The sequence below is a fragment of the Corvus hawaiiensis genome, chromosome W (genome assembly GCF_020740725.1).
Source record: "Corvus hawaiiensis isolate bCorHaw1 chromosome W, bCorHaw1.pri.cur, whole genome shotgun sequence".
In the NCBI taxonomy this organism is placed as follows: Eukaryota; Metazoa; Chordata; class Aves; order Passeriformes; family Corvidae; genus Corvus; species Corvus hawaiiensis.
In genome coordinates this window covers 767,628-786,312 of record NC_063254.1, presented here as the reverse complement: position 1 = coordinate 786,312, position 18,685 = coordinate 767,628, and the positions used below count along the sequence as shown (strand labels likewise).

Here is an 18,685-nt window from a genome sequence, read left to right as displayed (position 1 = left end):
AGAGAGAAGGTTCACACTATTTACATTATTACTATAAGTAAACACAATTAAGCAAACAAGACAACATATTCATAAATGCTAAGGATAGAATAGAATCATAGAAACATAAAGGTTGGAAGAGACCTGTAAGATCATCAAGTCCAACTGTCTACCCATCACTACCTCTGTAACCACTAAACCACATCACCCAGCACCAGATCCAGACGCCTCTAAAACACCTCCAGGGATGGTGATTCCACCACCTCCCTGGGCAACCTATTCCAGTGCCCGAACACTCAAACAGGGAAAACATTGTTCTGATATCTAATCTGAATCTTCCCTGTCTCATTTTAAGGCCACTTCCTCTGGTCCTCTTACTGTAGGCCTGGCAGAAGATACCAGCCCCACCTCACTACAACCTCCTGTCAGGGAGCCTGAGCCTGAGCCTGAGCCTGAGCCTCCTTTTCTCAAGACTAAACAAACCCAGCTCCATACTTCTCCAAAATCCAAGGAAATAAGAGATGTAGTGAAACAAAAAGATTCTTGCAGAGCTATCCTATCTGTTCTATTATACTAAAATTTCATAGAATCATAGAATGGCTTGGGTTGGAAGGGACCTTCAGGACCATCTCATTCCAATCCCTCTGCCATGGGCAGGGACACCTTCCACTGGACCAGGTTGCTCCAAGCCCCATCCAACCTGGTCTTGAACACTTCCAGGGATGGGGCAGCCACAGCTTCTCTGGGCAACCTGTTCCAGGGCCTCACCACCCTCACAGCCAAGGATTTCTTCCTAATATCTAATCGAAACCTCTACTCTTTCAGTATAAAACCATTCTCCCTTGTCTTGTCACTCCATGCCCTTGTAAAGAGTCCCTTTCCAGCTTTCTTTTCAGCCCTGTCCTGGGTTGCAGTATATTCTATTACCATCCTCATGAGCTGTTGAAATCAGGTGGGGCAGTGTTTCCTTGCCTCCTCCCCCCAGACTATCTTTCTGTTAATGGCCCATCATTGTCCTGCCGCCTGACTCAGAGATAACTCCCTCTGGACTATCTTCTGTTAATGAGCCTAATCAACACTTGGCCTCATGACTCATTACCCCATTGTGAGATGCTCCACCCAGAGGGAGGAACCAAGCATTCCATCCTGGATATAACTCTGAAATTCTGAACACCAGAGACAACCTTTCCACTGGATTTCCAGAGGACAGGAGCTACAGAGCCACCACTAGACCCTCTGAGGAAGAGCAGACCCTCTTTCTACAGGATCACCGCTTCAGGAGGACTGCAGCCACCATTCTACCAGACTGCTACCACCACCCTGATTAACAGAGTGTCAGGTTGCATCCTGACTCTGTCAGTTTAACCCAGTGTTATCTGCCTTTATTTTTTTTTTCCCCTCTTTTTATTTCCCTATTAAATTGTTATTCTGACTCGATGTCTCCCAATAGTTTGTTTTCAAACTAGTACAAGCCCCCTTCAGGCACTGGAAGGTGCTCTAAGGTCTCCCTGGAGCCTTCTCCTGGATGAATAGCCCCAACCCTCTCCACCTGTCTTCATAGGAGAAGGGCTCTATCTCTGTAATCATCATAATTGTTAATATCTTCCAATCAGCTAAAGCATTTCTCAAGGCCTATTTTAGTAACAGACTTTGAAAATCAGTATTCCTAAATATTTTTGAAATATTTTATTTTTTAAAAATGCAATACTCTAAAACAATGCAAATTTTGCAAATCATCAAACATGCCTCCTCAGAAATCAAGTTTTCTCCCACAAACTTGCCCACCTCACCTAAGCTGAAATATGTCTGTTCATATCTCTCAAGGTAAGAAAGGGCCTAAACTCTTTCCATCTTGTTCACTTCACACACTTGCAAAGGTCTCATTTGCTAATCTGTTATAACACACAAACCATAGAAAAACAGCCTGATTCATACTCCACCCAACCAATCTCTTCTGTCAATGCTCCAAATTTAAACAGAACAAGAATTTAATTTTTTCCCCCCTCCAGAGAGATCTTTCATGATGCGGCTTCTTCATTGCCTTATGTGAGTTAATGATTAAACAGCCAATTTCAAAACTGAGGAAGGAAGGGGAGAGATGAGTAAGACTTTACTAATGAAAAAGGATAAAAAAAATTTTTATTTAAGTAGAATATTAAAAATAACCATCAAAGAAATGCAGAAATATGTCTCATTGTAGGAACAGATTATTTTAGTTTAAACCTGTTTCTAACTTTACTTGCTGAAGTGTTCATGTCTTTTTTTGAAAGCATATCAAAATTATATCACATTTATAAGCTCTCACAAGAGCAAGGAGATAACGAGGTTGACAAAAAAATATGGCAACAATGTTGGGGAGGATGAAAGTTTGGTAAGAAAGTTTCACAGATATGTAGGCTTGGCAGAAAGATCTCTGAATGTAGAAAGTGAGGATGAGATAGAAATGGAAGCAAGTTTTGATATAGAGTAAAAGATGTTTTGCTGAAACACTGACCACTGAATAACTGAGAAGGCAAAGGTTGGAGATGAGTTAGAAGGAGATTTTTATGAATAGGACAAAGGTATGTGACTACAAACAAAGACATGTTTTTCGCCAAGTAAATAAGTCTCAAGAAGAGCATAAGTAAATAGATAACGTGTTTTTACCAAAAAGAGCTATTGCAGGCAAACAAGAAACGTCGATGTAGCAAGAAGAAAAGAAGTCTGAGAATTTTCCATTGTAAGCTTAAATTGTAACATACTTACTCTTGTGATTGGATAATAATGACTATAATATGGTAATGGTAGTAGTTATGATAGGCTATAGGCAAATGTAAAGGTATTGTGTATGGTGCTTATTGGTTGTTATGTATTAAGATACTCAGCAAAGAAAAGTATAGAATGCTTTGTAACTTGAACAGAAAGCAGCTTCAGGTATGCCTACAGCTGTAGCTGGCAGCTGTAGGGCTGGCTCTGGATACCCACTCCCTGAAATGCTGTAACTTTGCCTATGCAATAAACAGCTTTCAAGAGAGCCGCCTAAAGTCCAGACATCCTTCGTGAAACTTTCTCCTATAAACAAACTACATAGTAAAAGAAAAAGTTATCTTAAAATTACTTCCTTGAATAAGTGACTGGTAAAATCTAAGAGGATAAATGCACTGCTACTACTTTGCTATTCATTAATATATGCGTAGTGGTTTGGTCCAAAATACTCATTACTGTTTATCTTCTGTGAGATAAGAATTAGGAGAAATGCAAAGCAGGCACCAAACTTGAAAGAATATAAAGTTTATTAACAGACCTTAAAGAGGGGGGAAAAAAATTATACCATACCTTCAGAACTCTCCTCCTCCCCCCACCTTCCTCCCTTCTCCCACTGACAATGTAAAAAGACAACCCTTGAGATGTTCAGTCTGTTTACCACTTCCATAATAACCTTGTTCAGTCCATTTAGAAAGAGAAGTCTCTTCTTGCTTGTGCTATGAAAACATTATCACAACTTCCAAATATTGTTCAGTCCATTTAGGAAGAGGACTCTCTCTGCTCGCATGTGAGTCCCTTCCCCCAACTTGCAGCTTTTCCCGCAACTGCTTTCGAGGGTCCACTCTTGAAGGTTTTTGGGGTACAATTTTAAGGTTGAGCCGTTCAGAAACAAGAACAGAGGCCCTTCTCCTTCCCTGGGAGCAAAGGGTCTTCCTCATCTTCATCTTTAGGACTATCTCTGGGAGCATCTCTAGGAACTGAGGTTTCTCCTTTCCCATTTGGAGCAAAAGTCCTCATCTGGTCCATCTCTCCCTGTCCAAACTTCTCATGAAATTACAGCTGCGTCAGCATCTGCCTATCTCAGCGCAGGTGCTTTTGCTTACGAGTTGAACACTCCACCCCCCATATCTTCATGAAATTACAACAGGATACTCTGATATATCATAGCTTCACAACAGAATTTCAGCTTTAAGCATCTCCTCTTTCTCTTCCCTCAGGTTTTCAGCTCTTCACAGCAATAAAAGGGTTAATCTCACACAGGCCTTGCAGCTGTGTGGCTTATCGGTGTTGGTCACCTGACCTCTGTAGGACAGCGGTGCCTCTTTTGCTGAAATCTTGGCCCACAGCCCTGCTGGGGGGGGGGGAGGGGTCATCCTGAAGCCGTGGCCTGGCCCACTGGGCCCCGCTCGGGCCCTGCAGCCACCTGTCCCAGCGCTGGAAATGAGAGAGACCTTGGGGAGGGAGTTTGTCTATTCTTAAGTGTGTATCACAGAGGCGGTCACAACTTTAAGTGGCTTAAAGAATTGTCCATATTCAAACTGGCCAGCTGATAGGTTCTATCAGGTCCCAGAGGAAGCTGTAAGCACCCCTTAGCAAGGACATCCCTTCCGGAACTATGCTTGCTAACCTATGACAATATGACAAATATTTTTTCATTTTTTATAAGAGTAAGTCACACCTTCCAATGCGAGAAAGTTGGTCATCAATTAATGACTAAAACACAAAAACTGCATTTTCACATTTGTGATTTTTCTTTATTTGTATGAGTTGCAGATATCATTTTATTAATAAAAACCCACATGCATACTATAAATACATCTCAATTCTAAACTGATATGCTAAAATAAAAAAGACGCAAGTCTTAGGCCACACAGTTCCAAGTTACTGACTGAACTGCCAAGCTATGTTATGGGCATTTGGAAAAGGCCCAAGAACTGCTCCATAAAGTTAGATCAGTCCTCACAGGATCACACCACAACAATCCACACTGAATCCTTCCATCTCTCTATCCAACCTACAGATGTTCTGCTTACCTTCTATGTACTTTATTCTCCAGGCACTTGACTCTAAATTACTACCATCTTCTTTTCTTAAGGATCTAAAGCTCACTACTGTGAAAGAAGAAGCTAATTGTAGCCTTCAATTTCTCTGAGGCTTTAATACAAAGCTTTCTACTACAGTATTCAGACAGCACTATTATCCTGGCTGTTGCTAAGGCAAATGTGAATGGTGGCCCATATGCTACAGATACATGGACAGCCACAATTGACCATGCAGATAAATCAAATAAATAAACTGAAGACTAGATTACTCAGTAATGCTTATTTTTTTTTAGTTTTAATAGAATTTACACAATTGCATGTTGAGTACTTTATTTTCATAATTTGTTCAACTGCAACAATTTGCAATGAAGTATCCATTTTTTTCTAGCAAGGGGATGGATTTTAAAATGCAGATAAGTTACATTTTAAATGTCACAGAGTTTTACATATGTTAAAAAAAAAACATAAAAACCCCACTGAAATGGGATTATCATCACTATATCTTTTAATTACTTAAAAATTAAACATTTAAAAATATCCCAAAATAAGTGTTATGTATTTCAGGTCATCCTGTTATGAGAAAAATACAGTTATAGTTGTTTGCCTACTATCACTCACTGACAAATGAAAATAAGTATGTACAAAGTTAGATATGGAGCACAGCGTTTCTATATATATGTAGAGCATCACCTGCAAGGGAAAACTAAAGTTAATCTCTGCAGTCTTCCCTGGGATGCAAGTGATATACACCCACCTTTTAGAGAGGTAGCTCAATCTTTCTAGTGTGAAACATTAGCATTATTTCACAAGTCACAGGCTACTTTTAGAAAAGATTCTCAGTTCTCTGCAGCTTTGCTATTGTAGAAGTACAGAATGAATTTTCTTTTTTTCCAAACTGGAAATTACTTTAGTACAAAGGAGTCCTAGAGACTACACATATTTATGGGAATCTTCTGGCAATACAGAAGCATTAAAAATGAAGCATGATACTCTTCTAGTTTCATTCACATGCCATTTAAACAGAGACCAGAAATGGCTGAAATGGATCAAGCCTCAACTACCTTAAACTTGCATCAAGATTAACACATACACTCAAGTAGAAATAAGGAGTAGCTAGTTCTCAGTTCCCCATCTTTCCTTTTTTCATTTGACACTGAGGCACCTACATGGGTAGGGATACTATCTTTTGCTAGCTATTCACCCAGGGTTTCAAACTATTGAGTTCCTTTCCTGTTTTCCAGTAGTGTAATATCTTAATTTACCACCAACCTCTGTGATAAAACACACAACTGAGAGTATCAAGGAAAAGATCTGTTCTTGGGAAAACAGGCTGCTTATCTTCTCAAAAAAATTTAAACTCTTCACATTAAACTCACATGACATGATCCAGGGACAATTCTCAATTCATAACCCTTTTTTCTGTCTTTAACAGTTGCCATGGGAAACCATAAATTAAAGCTTACAAAACCACAAATGGCCTTCACAGATCATACATTTGACATGACTGCATGCTTTGACACACATGATAATATTGGATAATGTGAAATAGCAGTTTAGTACTATATAGAGTACTGCTATTAGTATAAATTTCTCTTGGATATAAATATTCATTTACATTTGTTTTCCAGGCTCATGTCACAAAGAACTTGAGCTCCTCCCAATGCTAATTATTCCTAATGTTTACTGACAGCAAACATCCTTTTCCACATCTTCTAAGACATTGGCTGTTGAGTAGGCGATTCTTATTTCTAAAGGATATTAAGGCAAGTTTTCAAACACAATTCTGTCCTTTTCAATGGAAAAGTATCTATATGCCTTTCACACAGGTAATTATAAAAATTCTCTCACATTATCTGAAGCTAATTAATATCTACATTAACATACCACTGAGGAATAAATAAGCTACATGAGCACTGAATTTATTAAACTATGTTCAGAATGCAGAAAGTTACTGCAAACAAATCACAAATGGAAACCTACCACTACATCTATGCAGTGAGCACTCCAGGCCACAACCCACCCCACTCCCCAAAAATAAAACCATCTTTAACTCACAAAGATTCATAAAATGTTTAACAACAATTTCGGTTTTATCATAATCAACCACAAGAACAATGCTGAGCAACTATGACACAATCATTAAAGCTATTATTGGTCTTCACAGGGTAAATCTATTCTACAAAATTATTATATATTATTAAAAGAAAAACAAAAATGCTTCTTAAATAGTCTTGTGTGCACCAATTTATAATAGATTTCAGTGAATAAATATTTTACTATATTTCAATACCTTAAGATTTAGGGACAAACTTATTGGAAATCCAACTGAAATTCTAACTTATTTCAGGAAGCAAATATGTTGATATAGATCAGTTTCAAGTAATTCTACCTATTTAAACACACTGAAGGGAATACATTTGCAGAAGTATGATTTAAAAGCATTTGACAAACAACATCCCTAATGAACCTGTACACAACTTGATTTACAGAATATTTGTCATAACCATGCACATGAAATTAAACTGAATTCTTTCTATCAAGGTGAATGTCATTTTACTAATAAAACCTCTAAGTTCTGGACAGCAAATTTAAACTCTTTGATATCTGATGCTATTTCCATAGGGTCACTTTTAAAACTAAACTACATTGAGGGGAACCTCAATCCATCCCACTCATACCAGTTTAATGCCAGCAAGAGATGCCTAGAGCCTGGAGAGGGATCTCAGGTCAGCAGGAGAGCAGCTGAAGGACAACACCAAGTAATTCCAGGCACTCCAGACAGTAAGCCAGCTTCATCAGGGGCCCAACTTAAATGCCTCTATGCAAACACACACAGCATGGGGAATAAACAGGAGGAATGAGAGACATGCACATACCTACAGTCTTACTGGCATCATGGAAACGTGGTGGGATGATTCCTATGACTGGAGTGCTGGAATGGAAGGATACAGGCTCTTTAGCCTGTATCAGGAAGGACAGACAGGGAAGACAAGGAGGCAGTGTTGCCCTCTGTGTCAATGACCACCTAGAATGCATGGAGCTCTGCCTGGAGATGGATGAAGAGCTGACTGAGAGCTTATGGGTCAGGATTAAAGGGAGGACAGGGACAGGTGATTTTATAGTGGGGGTCTGCTACAGGCTACCTGACCAGAAAGACTGAGCCAATGAGGCCCTCTACAGACAGATAGGAGCAGCCTCATATTCACAAGCACTGATGCTCACAGGAGACTTCAACCACCCCGACATCTGCTGGAGGGACAACACAGCAGGGCACAGGCAATCCAGGAGGTTTCAGGAATGTGTTGATGACAACTTCCTCCTCCAAGTGACAGAGGAGCCAACAAGGAGAGGTCCTATGCTGGACCTTGTTCTCGACAACAAGGAGGGGCTGGTGGGGAATGTGAAGCTCAAGAGCAGCCTTGTCTGCAGTGACCATAAAACGGTAGAGTCCAAGATCCTTGGGGCAGCGAGGATGGTGCACAGGAAGCTCACTGCCCTGGACTTCAGGAGAGCAGACTTTGGCTTCTTCAGGGAGCTCCTTCATAGAGGCCCATGGGATAAACCCCTGGAGGGAAGAGGGGCTTATGAAAGCTAGTTGTTATTCAAGGATCACCTCTTCCAAGCTCAGGAGTGATGCATCCCAATAAAGAGGATGTCAGGCAAAAATACCAGAAGACACCTGCATGTATGAACAAGGAGCTCCTGGACAAACTCAAACACAAAAAGGAAGCCTACAGAGGGTGGAAGCAGGGACAGGTAGCCTGGGAGGAAGACAGCGAGATTGTCTGAGCAGCCAGGGATCAGGTTAGGAGAGCCAAAGCCCTGAGAGAATTAAACCTAGCCAGGGACATCAAGGGCAACAAGAAAAGCTTCTATAGGTACATTGGTGATAAAAGGAAGACTACAGAAATATGGGCCCTTTCCAGAAGGAAACAGGAGACCTGCTTACCCAGAATATGTAAAAGGCTGAGATACTCAATGACTTTTTTGCCTCAGTTTTCACCAGCAAGTGCTCCAGCCATGCTAACCGAGTTGCAAAAGGTAAAGGCAGAGACTGGGAGAATGAAGAACCACCCACTGTAGGAGAAGATCAGGTTAAAGAACATCTAAGGAACCTGAAGGTGCACAAGTCCATGGGACCTGATGAGATCCATCCAAAGGTCCAGAAGGAACTAGCAGAGAAAGTGGCTATGTCACTATCCATAATATTTGAGAAGTCATGGCTGTACAGTGAAGTTCCCACTGACTGGAAAAGGGAAAGCATAATCCCCATGCGTGGATTTGCTGGAGGGTAGGAAGGCTCTGCAGAGGGATCTCAACAGTCTGGAGCAATGGGACAAGGCCAATTGTATGAGGTTCAACAAGGCCAAGTGCCAGGTCCTGCCCTTGGGTCACAACAACCCCATGCAGCTCCAGGCTGGGGCAGAGTGGCTGGAAAGCTGCCCACAAGGAAAAGGACCTGGGGGTGCTGAATGACAGCAGCTGAACATGAGCCAGTGTGTGCCCAGGTGGGCAAGAAGGCCAATGGCATCCTGGCTTGGATCAGAAATGGTGTGACCAGCAGGACCAGGGCAGTGATTGTCCCTCTGTACTCAGCACTGGTGAGGCCACATCTCAAGTACTGTGTCCACTTCTGGGCCACTCACTGCAAGAAAGACATTGAGGTGCTGGAGCGAGTCCAGAGAAGGGCAACGGAGCTGGGGCAGGGTCTGGAGCACAAGAAGTGGCTGAGGGAGCTGGGGGTGTTTAGCCTGGAGAAAAGGAGGCTCGAGGGGACCTTCTTACTCTCTACAACTCCTGGAAAGAAGGGTGGAGACAGGTGAGGGTCGGGCTCTTCTCCAAGGGAACAAGCAATAGGACAAGAGGAAATGGTCTCAAGTTGGTCTAGGGAAGGTTTAGATTGGATATTTAGAAAAATTTCTTCACAGAAAGTGTTATCAAGCACTGGAAAAGGCTGCCCAGGGCAGTGGTAGAGTCACCATCCCTGGAGGGATTTGCAAGATGTGTAGATATGGATCTTGAGGACGTGGTTTAGTGGTGGACCTGGTAGTGATGGGTTAATGATTGGACTTGATGATCTTAGAGGTCTGTTCTAACCTAAATGATGCTATGATTCTGCCCCTCTACTCCACTCTCATAAGACTGCACCTGGAATACTGCTTCCAGTCTGGGGCCCCCAACATAAGGACATAGACCTGTTGGAGTGAGTCCAGAGGAGGGCCATGAAGATGGTCAGAGGGCTGGAGCGCCTCTCCTATGAAGACAGGCTGAGAGAGCTGGGACTATTCAGCCTGGAGAAGGCTCTGGGGAGACCTTAGAGCACCTTCCAGTACCTGAAGGGAGCCTACCAGAAAGCTGGAGAGGGACTATTTACAAGAGCATGGAGTGACAGGACAAGGGGGAATGGCTTCAAACTGAAAGAGAAGAGGTTTAGATGGGATATTGGGAAGAAATTGTTCATTACTGGAGTGGCAATACACTGGCACAGGTTGCCCAGAGAAGCTGTGGCTGCCCCATCCCTGGAAGTGTTCAAGGCCAGGTTGGATGGGGCTTGGAGCAACCTGGTCTAGTGGAAGGTATCCCTGCCCCTGGCAGAGGGTTGGAATGAGATGGTCCTGAAGGTCCCTTCCTGTCGCTGTTATCCCCAGAGAGACGGTGAAAATCACGACATAAGTCTAGGCCAGATGCATATGGCTGAAGTGACCTCGTTTAATCACCCATACCTTTTATAGCATGGTTCGCAAAAGAGAAATTATATGATTGGCCTATTGACCCACCACCTCTCAAGGTGATAGGTTGAGCAGTAAGACACCCATTTCCAAATATTATTCTTAAAGGAGGAAAATAATTTTCACAGTTCTCATAACAACCTGCAGGTGTAAAAATGGTTTACATTCTCTCAAACTGTTGTCCATCCAGTTCACATGAGAACGAAAGCTTTCACAGAGAAGCTGGATTTCTCTAACTGCCCTCTCATGAGAAAGAAAAGTTTCACAGGAAAATTCCTCTGCCAGCCCTTCCTAGCACCCACACCTTCCAACCCAAGCCATTCTATGATGCTATGAAAGTTGAGTATAATAGAACAGATGATTCTAGGAATTGCTTATAACTGTGAAATTTTCATAGGATATACTGAAGTTTTTCTATATTACAGATTATGCCTCAATAACAGTTTTTAAGGAACCTGCCAGGAATAACAAATCATCACTGGAAATATTAGTAGAAAAAAAGAATAATTTCCCTTTATTAAAAAAAAAAAAAAAAAACACCTAGCACGTACTGTAGTAAGAAAAAAAAACCACAAAAAACCAACAGTCTCAATTTGAACTAGGAGTTTAACAGACATAATCAGGCAGATTTTTAATTTTCTCTTCAGGAAAAAAAAATAAAAATCAAAGTTAAACTGATTTTAGATCTGCACAAAGCACTGTCCATGAGTTCTCACTACAGTCTTATTAGAGTCTTATCAAAATTTTTCCAGCTTTTAGACTACAAAAAGCATGTTTCAGTTTATTTTTTCTACACATGCAAAGGTAGTTACTGTATGCAGCATCCAATAAGAGATCTCTAAATTTTCCCCCGTCCTAGTTTTGGCCAAGGACTGGCGAAGCCTGGAGCCACCTGGGCATGTCTAGGTTATTATTTTATACCATGCACATCATTGCTAGGGGGCAGAAGTAAAGGATTCTTACTTCCAAGAAGAAGGGGGCGTGACTTCGGGGGAAGAAAAAGGTGGTGCACAGAGGGTCTATAGCCCTTCTCTTCCAAAGGAAGCAAGCAGCAAATGGAGTGGTGGGGTAATACTGGTCCCGACCAGAGGGTTTGTCAGCCACTGTTTTTCATTGTCTCAGGCTTGGGGGAAAAACATGTGTGCAGAAGGTCCTGGGGCAATTTTGTCTCGGAGGCGTGCGGTGCTGGGTCAGCTCAGGCTTGGTGAGCATTTTTTGGATTACCCTCTTTTTGTATATTTTTTGTACACTTTTGTTATTAATATTGTTGCTGTTACTGTTGATGTTCTTATCTCATTGTTGTTTCCAGTAAATTGTCTTTAACTCAGAATTTCTGCCTTTTGTCTCTCTCAGCAGAAGGGGTGGGGTGAGGGGAGCAGCTTCGTGGGGCTTTATTTCCAGCTGGGCTTAAACCACAACACCCCCTATCATTAATATCCAGAAAGCATATCTGGAGAAAAAGAGGAAGCAACATATTTGAATGGAAAATAACATACAAGACAGTGGAACAGTCTCTATCAAAACCTAAGATCTGAAAATAAAATTTCAAAAACAAAGTACTCATTACCTAATCCTCTCTGAGTGCCTGGTCAACACAGAGGAGAGATTGTTAGCTCAAACATGGGAGATAGTGCAACCCCTATCACAGATGTGTTTACATTCAAGAAGCTTGATAAATTACATTATTTTAAAAAAGATAGGAAAAAAGGTCAGAACTATAAAACCAAGCACTCAAGTATTAAGAAATGTGAAAATTATGGTTACTTACGCCTAAAATTCAGTCCCTTGTGCACTATAATAGTCATTCATTCAATGATCATATATTGTTTTTGTTATTCACAGGATCCCTGCCTCATATATGGCACATGACATATATATCATGAAACAAATCAGTTACACAAAAAAGGAGATGCTTTCTTTGGGACATTACATTTTTTTACTAAGGAAATTGAATAAAATTGTTACTAGATCAAATCAATTTTTAAAAGTTTCCTATCAAAGAGATCTTTTGCTGGAAATTGACAATTTGTAAAAAAACAACTCTTATTAAAAATAATAATTTTCAATCAAGGAAAGAAATAAATAAAAATCCTACCTGTTTCATAATATACCCACAGTCTCTGGGTCATGCCTGGAGCACATGATTAGAACATAAAAAGACAAAGGGTAGAAGAAAATCTCAACAACTTCTCCGTCTGATATAGATCAGACATTTGAACCTGAACTTCCTACGTCCCAAAAGCAATGTTCTGGTTAGGAACATGCTTACTGTACCTGTGAACAGTCTTGCTTTCCTAACAAAGCCATAGAGCAGCTGGACAACAAACACATCAGAATGAAATGGTCTGACCACTAGGCTGCAGAGGTTTCCATTCAACCAGTTTACACCAACTACAACATTTATTTAAGAGGCAGTTTTTTCCTAATAGCCAATAACCAATGCTTAGGATACTCTCCAGGGTTGTTAGTTCCTGCTGGAAATTAATCGCCTTCAATATTGCAGGCACGCCGTTTAATTACTTGTGGGATTTGGGTTATTATCTAATTCTTGTCTCTGTTCTTACTGATAAACTTTAAGAGATTTTGGTTTCTTCACAATATGGAAGATGATTCTTTTTAATTTTTCAGGATAGAAAATCTATTCTTGTCCAGCTCTTGTCATGATCAAGACAGCGGAAACTGAATAGATGTTTTAAGGCCATTGGCAAAAACCCATTCTATACTTTTTAGGAATCCACCATGAGAAACAGTGAGCTTGATATGTTGAAATGCAGGGCACTCACAACCACAAAGTCAAAGAAAACAATGCTATGAACTTCCTAAGTGCTGTAAAGTAACTCTACAAATCTCAAGAATAAAGCATGTCAAATTGAAAATTGCTTATAAATCTTGTGTTAACTTGCTATTTGACTCAGTTTCAGTCTTCCATCTGTAAAACAAAAATATTTAACAGATGTGCAAAAAAAGCTAATGTTTGTGAACTACAGATATGTATTTTGAGATAATTCCTACAAATTCATAGATTGAAACGCTTCAGCATTAATGAACTATTTGGATGGCATACAGCAGGTAAAGCAGTAGACTGCACAATTACAAAGAAAAAACAAATATATCAAGTAGGTTATAACAGTATACCAGCCAGCTATGATTGCCCATGCACTGTATGAAGCATTGAATTGGGAGCAGAAGGGTAAGGGGGAAATAGAGTAATGTAGTTAAAAGCCCAGTGTATGGGGAAGGGAGCTGGATTAAGTTTGTTTCTGCAATTTTAGTCTGCTGTTTCCTTATCAGAATCCCTGACTGCAGCCCAGCATTTTTAAACTGCTCCTGTAAAATGCATTGCCTCTCTACACATACATACTCCTTCAAGAAATAAAGTGCTTCAAATCAAGACAGAGAAATAATCTGAAAACTGAAAATATCTAACAATTTAAAGAATTTTAAGATCTCCAATTGGAAAACCACTTAGAACCAACTGATACACATACTAAAAGCAATAACAAATTTTTTTTATAATTTTTTCCCAACTTAGAGAGTTTAACATGAAAAAAAAAGTTCAATGTTTACTTTTTTAGCTATTTAGAGGTATAATTTTGCTTCTCTAATGCTGTTTTGTTTCTCCTAAATCAAAACGATAAAAAATGATTTAAAAAAAAGAAGTATAAAAACAGCTTCAAAAGAAAGCTTAAAAAAAGTAAAGAAATAAAATCTGTACACAGGAAACATTCAAACTGTACAAGGCAGTCAAAAGCACAAAATAAAAATAACAAGAAGAAAATATTTTCCTCTTTCAATTGAAGTAATTGCTACAACTAACACCTCAAGAATAATTAATTTTGTATTTCCATAGCATGAATAAAATAACTACATCTGCCTTAAGCTCTTGTGATAAACAGTGGACCAGTATAAACTCCTAACACTAGGGCAAAAGGAGTATGAAAGTGAGGGCTCTTGCTTTCCATACACACACACACTTAAATGTGCTAAAAATACGATCTAAACAAAAAATAAGTCATCTTATAAACATTTCCACGTTAAGTATTTCTGCATGCTAAATATATTTTTATGACAAAGAAATTTACAACTATATAAACTGTGATGGTGCAACTAATTCAGGATTAACCACATATGTCTCAGAACAAATAAAAAATAAAACCTCATTACAAATAGGCATCACCTTAAGTTTCCCCTTTATAAATACACCTATTTTTCATACTAGAAAATTGCATGTTTTCTGATTTAAGAAAAAAAGAGCACATCATAAACACAACCCAAGCAAGATAAACCTGACAGGAGCTACATAACTACAGTAGCTTATTTCCTGCTCTTATATATATTTAAAACAAACCTCCTTAAATAAGTCAGAAAAGTTCAAACAATGGCTTAGCTAACCCATTTTTATTAAAATGAAGGCTGGACAAAAGAAACAAATGATCTCATGTCCCTTCTTTATGATGAAACTACCCAAAAACTAGAACTACTTTCTTTCCTGTAAAGCAGTTAAACTCGGCCTCTATGCATACCACGGACCAAAAGAAAACAGCAATGCGGCTACACGCAGAGATAGAGGCAGTTAGAGACGACTAAAGGCTCCCTCTGCAATTCACAAAGTTTAAAATTAAGAAGCTGCTTTTTCAAAGTGTAAATGGTTCCTCTCCACACACATAGGCCTGAGGCCCTGTTGCAAACAGTGTCTAACAGGACCAGGCAGCACAAAGACAGGAATGGGAGATCAGTGGGAGGGAGGAAGGAAGGGAGGGAGGGAAGGAAGGAGGGAGGGAGGGATTGGGGCTCAGCAGGATCTTCAGGCTTTTTAAAATTCAAACTGCTCCCTGACCAATACAAATCACGGACACACTACTGACTACTACACGGATTTACAGCATTAAAAACACACCTTCTACGTGACAGCTATATTGACTTCACCCTTTTAAACAAGTATCAGGGCACTCAAAGACACGATAGCAGAATTTATAAGACTCTAAACACAATATACCAGAAATTCATTACCACTTATTATTACAAGATCTGTCTGAACAACTGAAAAAACTACTAAAAAAACAGACAAATTCTATAATGTTGATACTTGTTTGCCATTTACAAATTTCTTTTCTATATGAAAGATGAAACTTGGTATCTTAAAATTTCCCTCAATTATGTAATTTCTGTATGAGTATTTTTATTAGTTCACAGGGTGTTTATTTTAAATCTACCTCAACTTTTAATAACACACTGAACTCTACCACACAGTAAGTCCAAGATTTGCCTTACTCTAAATTAGCTACCATTTACAAATAAAGAGCTGACACTTCATCAATCGTCATTTATAAAACACATTTGACCTGTTAAAATGATAACATACTTAAACATCACGGACAGAAACAGCCAATAACGACCTCAGGATCTCAAAGGAATATGGCCTGATAAGAAATGATGACACTTTTTAAACGTTCCCCACTTTTCACTTAATTAAATTTACTATTGATTCTCAAATACTTAGGCTAAGATCTCATATTCACCTTGACCCCTGAAACGTCATAAACATAGCACTCTACACGACCCCTCTCCCATTTCCTGTTTGTTAAGAGTATAAAATAGTATTTCATCTGCATTTAATACATATTCCTGTAATGTATACAGCACATGCACATTGAGATTGTGTGGAGTACCTGACACAATATGCTTGTCTGTATTTTCTAGGTCTGCAGGCATCCGTGTTGTGTCAATCATGCCACAAGTGCTAGTTTTATGCTATAAATATGTCAGTGATTAACACGCTAATCAATTGCTATATTACTTAGAAATTAAACCTCTACATTATAAATCCATGTGCCTTTGAAGTTTTGCATGTTCAGAACAGAGTTGGTTAAAAAGAGAAGGCAATAGCGAAGAGAGCTGGCATTTTTGTTCCTGGGTATTTACATTGTCTCTCTTTCCCTATTCCTCCACTTACTTCGCCCCCGACTTCAGAAGTTGTAAATATAGCAAAGGATCAGTGCATATTTGCGGCTAATTGTATTGTTTCCTCCTCCTGCTCCTCTCCAGATTGAGGCCTGTTACTGAGAAACCGCTTCGTCTTTCTAATCCCCGAACTGGAGTAAAGGCGCTGGCCGACAGGCCTGCGCCCTCCGCCGGGCCTGGGCCTCCCGGCAGCCCGGAAAGAACTAATCTCCTCCCTCATACCCGACCGAGCAGGAAGGGGGGCTGCTAAATAAACACCTCCGGTCACCACTTACTCCCCTCTATCCCGGATAGCAGGTAATCCCCTCTGCTCCCGGCAGTGCTGGGCCGGGAGGCCTGGCCCGCTGCTGGAGAGGGCAGAGAGAGGAAGGGGAGATGAAGGGGGATTACCTGAGCAAATCGACGTCCGAATCCGACGAGAATCCGAGAGAGGGGGAGAGAAATCCGCCCCCTCCCTCCTCAGAGGAGCTGTCGCTGCTGCTAGGCCGCGGCCGCCGCGGAGCAGGAGGAGGATGGGAGATAATATAACAACAATAATCCGGGCCGGGAGGGGGGCTGTCTCCTCTTCCGTCTCCTCCTCAGTGCAGCGAACATGTAGAGCCAGGGGGTGAGTGGCCAAGACAAATCCCTTTTCCCCCGAGCCTGCTTCACAGCATCAACACGGGCCGAACCAAACCGGTTCCGAGACACATTCCAAGCCGCGGGGTAGGGGTGGGGGGAGGGGAGGGCAGGGCAGCTGCCAAGGGGCCGCTGCTCCCTCTGTACATGCGAGTGTAGGAGGATGGGGGAGGGAACAGCCTGAGCGGAGTAAGCCGTGAGTCGGTACCGAGGGGGCGGGGAGGGGGGGGGGGGAGGGCGGGAAGAGGAAGAAGAAGAGGAGGAGAGGGGGAAAGAAAAGGAAAGGATCCTCAGTGTGTGTCTCTCGCTCCCTCTCAGAACAAAATGCCGACCGGAAGTGCAGCTGCAGGAATGACTCCCTCCACCGGCGCCAAACACCAACAACTTCCCCTTTCTTACTCACTCAACCAGCGTCGCTTCCGCCGCCGTTACTGCGCTGCTCCCCGCTGCTCCCTTCCTAGCTCTGCTACAGCTGGAGTGGTTCCCTCCGCCTTGCCTCGCCTAGCAGCAGCGGGCACAACTGAGTCTCCGCTACGTGACTGTCTCTCCCCTTCCCCACCCCTTCAACTACTTCCTCAGTTTCTTTCTTCTCTCCCCTTCTGGTGAAGAAGACCGGAATTTATGCTTAGGCCTGCGCTGAGAGGAAGGCAGCCAGTGATTTGTGATGAAGTGACCGTTGAAAAGAACACATTTTGGGTTTTATTTTTGTCTTCCTTAAGGATGATAGGAAGGAGGACTGCAAAATAACACCTCCTAGGAGGTGGGCTTAAAAGGGCGTCTTAGAATGAACTCACAAATGTGGCAGTCCCGTCCTCCTTTACCTCCCTGCCCCCGCGGATGTGTCAGACCTGAGACGCTTCCTGGAGTTACTGTTACCGCTCGTGTTCGCCTGTGTGGGTGTAAATAGGCCGCATCGCAGGAACTGAAACACCCGATGCTGAAAGCGTTGCCGGAGTGAGGAATTTACGAGTGGACGTACCGAAGTGGAGTGGCTTTTAAAAACAACCTTTTTGGACGAGCACGGGGGTAAATACTGATGTCTGGATGAAGGACCCTTTGCTAGAGGCTGATGCTCCCTGCCACCACCAGACTTACTGGAAATATTTTAATTGTGGATTGTGAAGCAGTGTTTGGTGAAAGAGAATGTCCTAGTCTGAAATATTTTCTGGTTTTTCTCTGTACAGGTAAAACTATGAACAATCACAGAACGGCTTAATAGCATTTCTATCTGATGAATTAACTCTGTCTTTTCCTACTCATGTCGTTTTGCTCATCAGTATTTGGATAAAAATCCTTTGATTTTTAGAGGAAGCCTTCCTTGTCTGTGGACTTCAGGATTCAGCCATACAGTTGAACACAGCTAGCTTTAAATACCCTGTGACATACAAACAAACTCTTTCAGCGTTGGATGGATATTATTTGCATAAAGGGATAATATCTTGCACCAATGCACTTGAATCTTTTCAAGTCTTAGGATTTCCTGAATAACACTGTCTTTAATACAGATTTAAAATGCTTCTCTCAAGCTTAAAGAGCTATTAAATCTGTAATGTTGGATGAATCAAAGTTTGTTTTACAAGTGTATGTGGTTCTGTTTGAAAGTACAGAAAT

General features: G+C 41.2%; 1 protein-coding gene across 2 annotated transcripts in view; it reads right to left on the bottom strand.

Annotated features, from left to right (window-relative positions):
• The window catches only part of LOC125319313 (nipped-B-like protein), a 176,828-nt gene extending 159,645 nt beyond the window's left edge, over window positions 1-17,183 (bottom strand). For both annotated transcript variants that reach the window (XM_048290423.1, XM_048290425.1), the window contains exon 1: window positions 16,847-17,183. The gene's annotated coding sequence lies outside the window, so the exon portion shown is untranslated. The remainder of the gene's footprint in view (window positions 1-16,846) is intronic.
• Window positions 17,184-18,685: the final 1,502 nt, after the last annotated feature.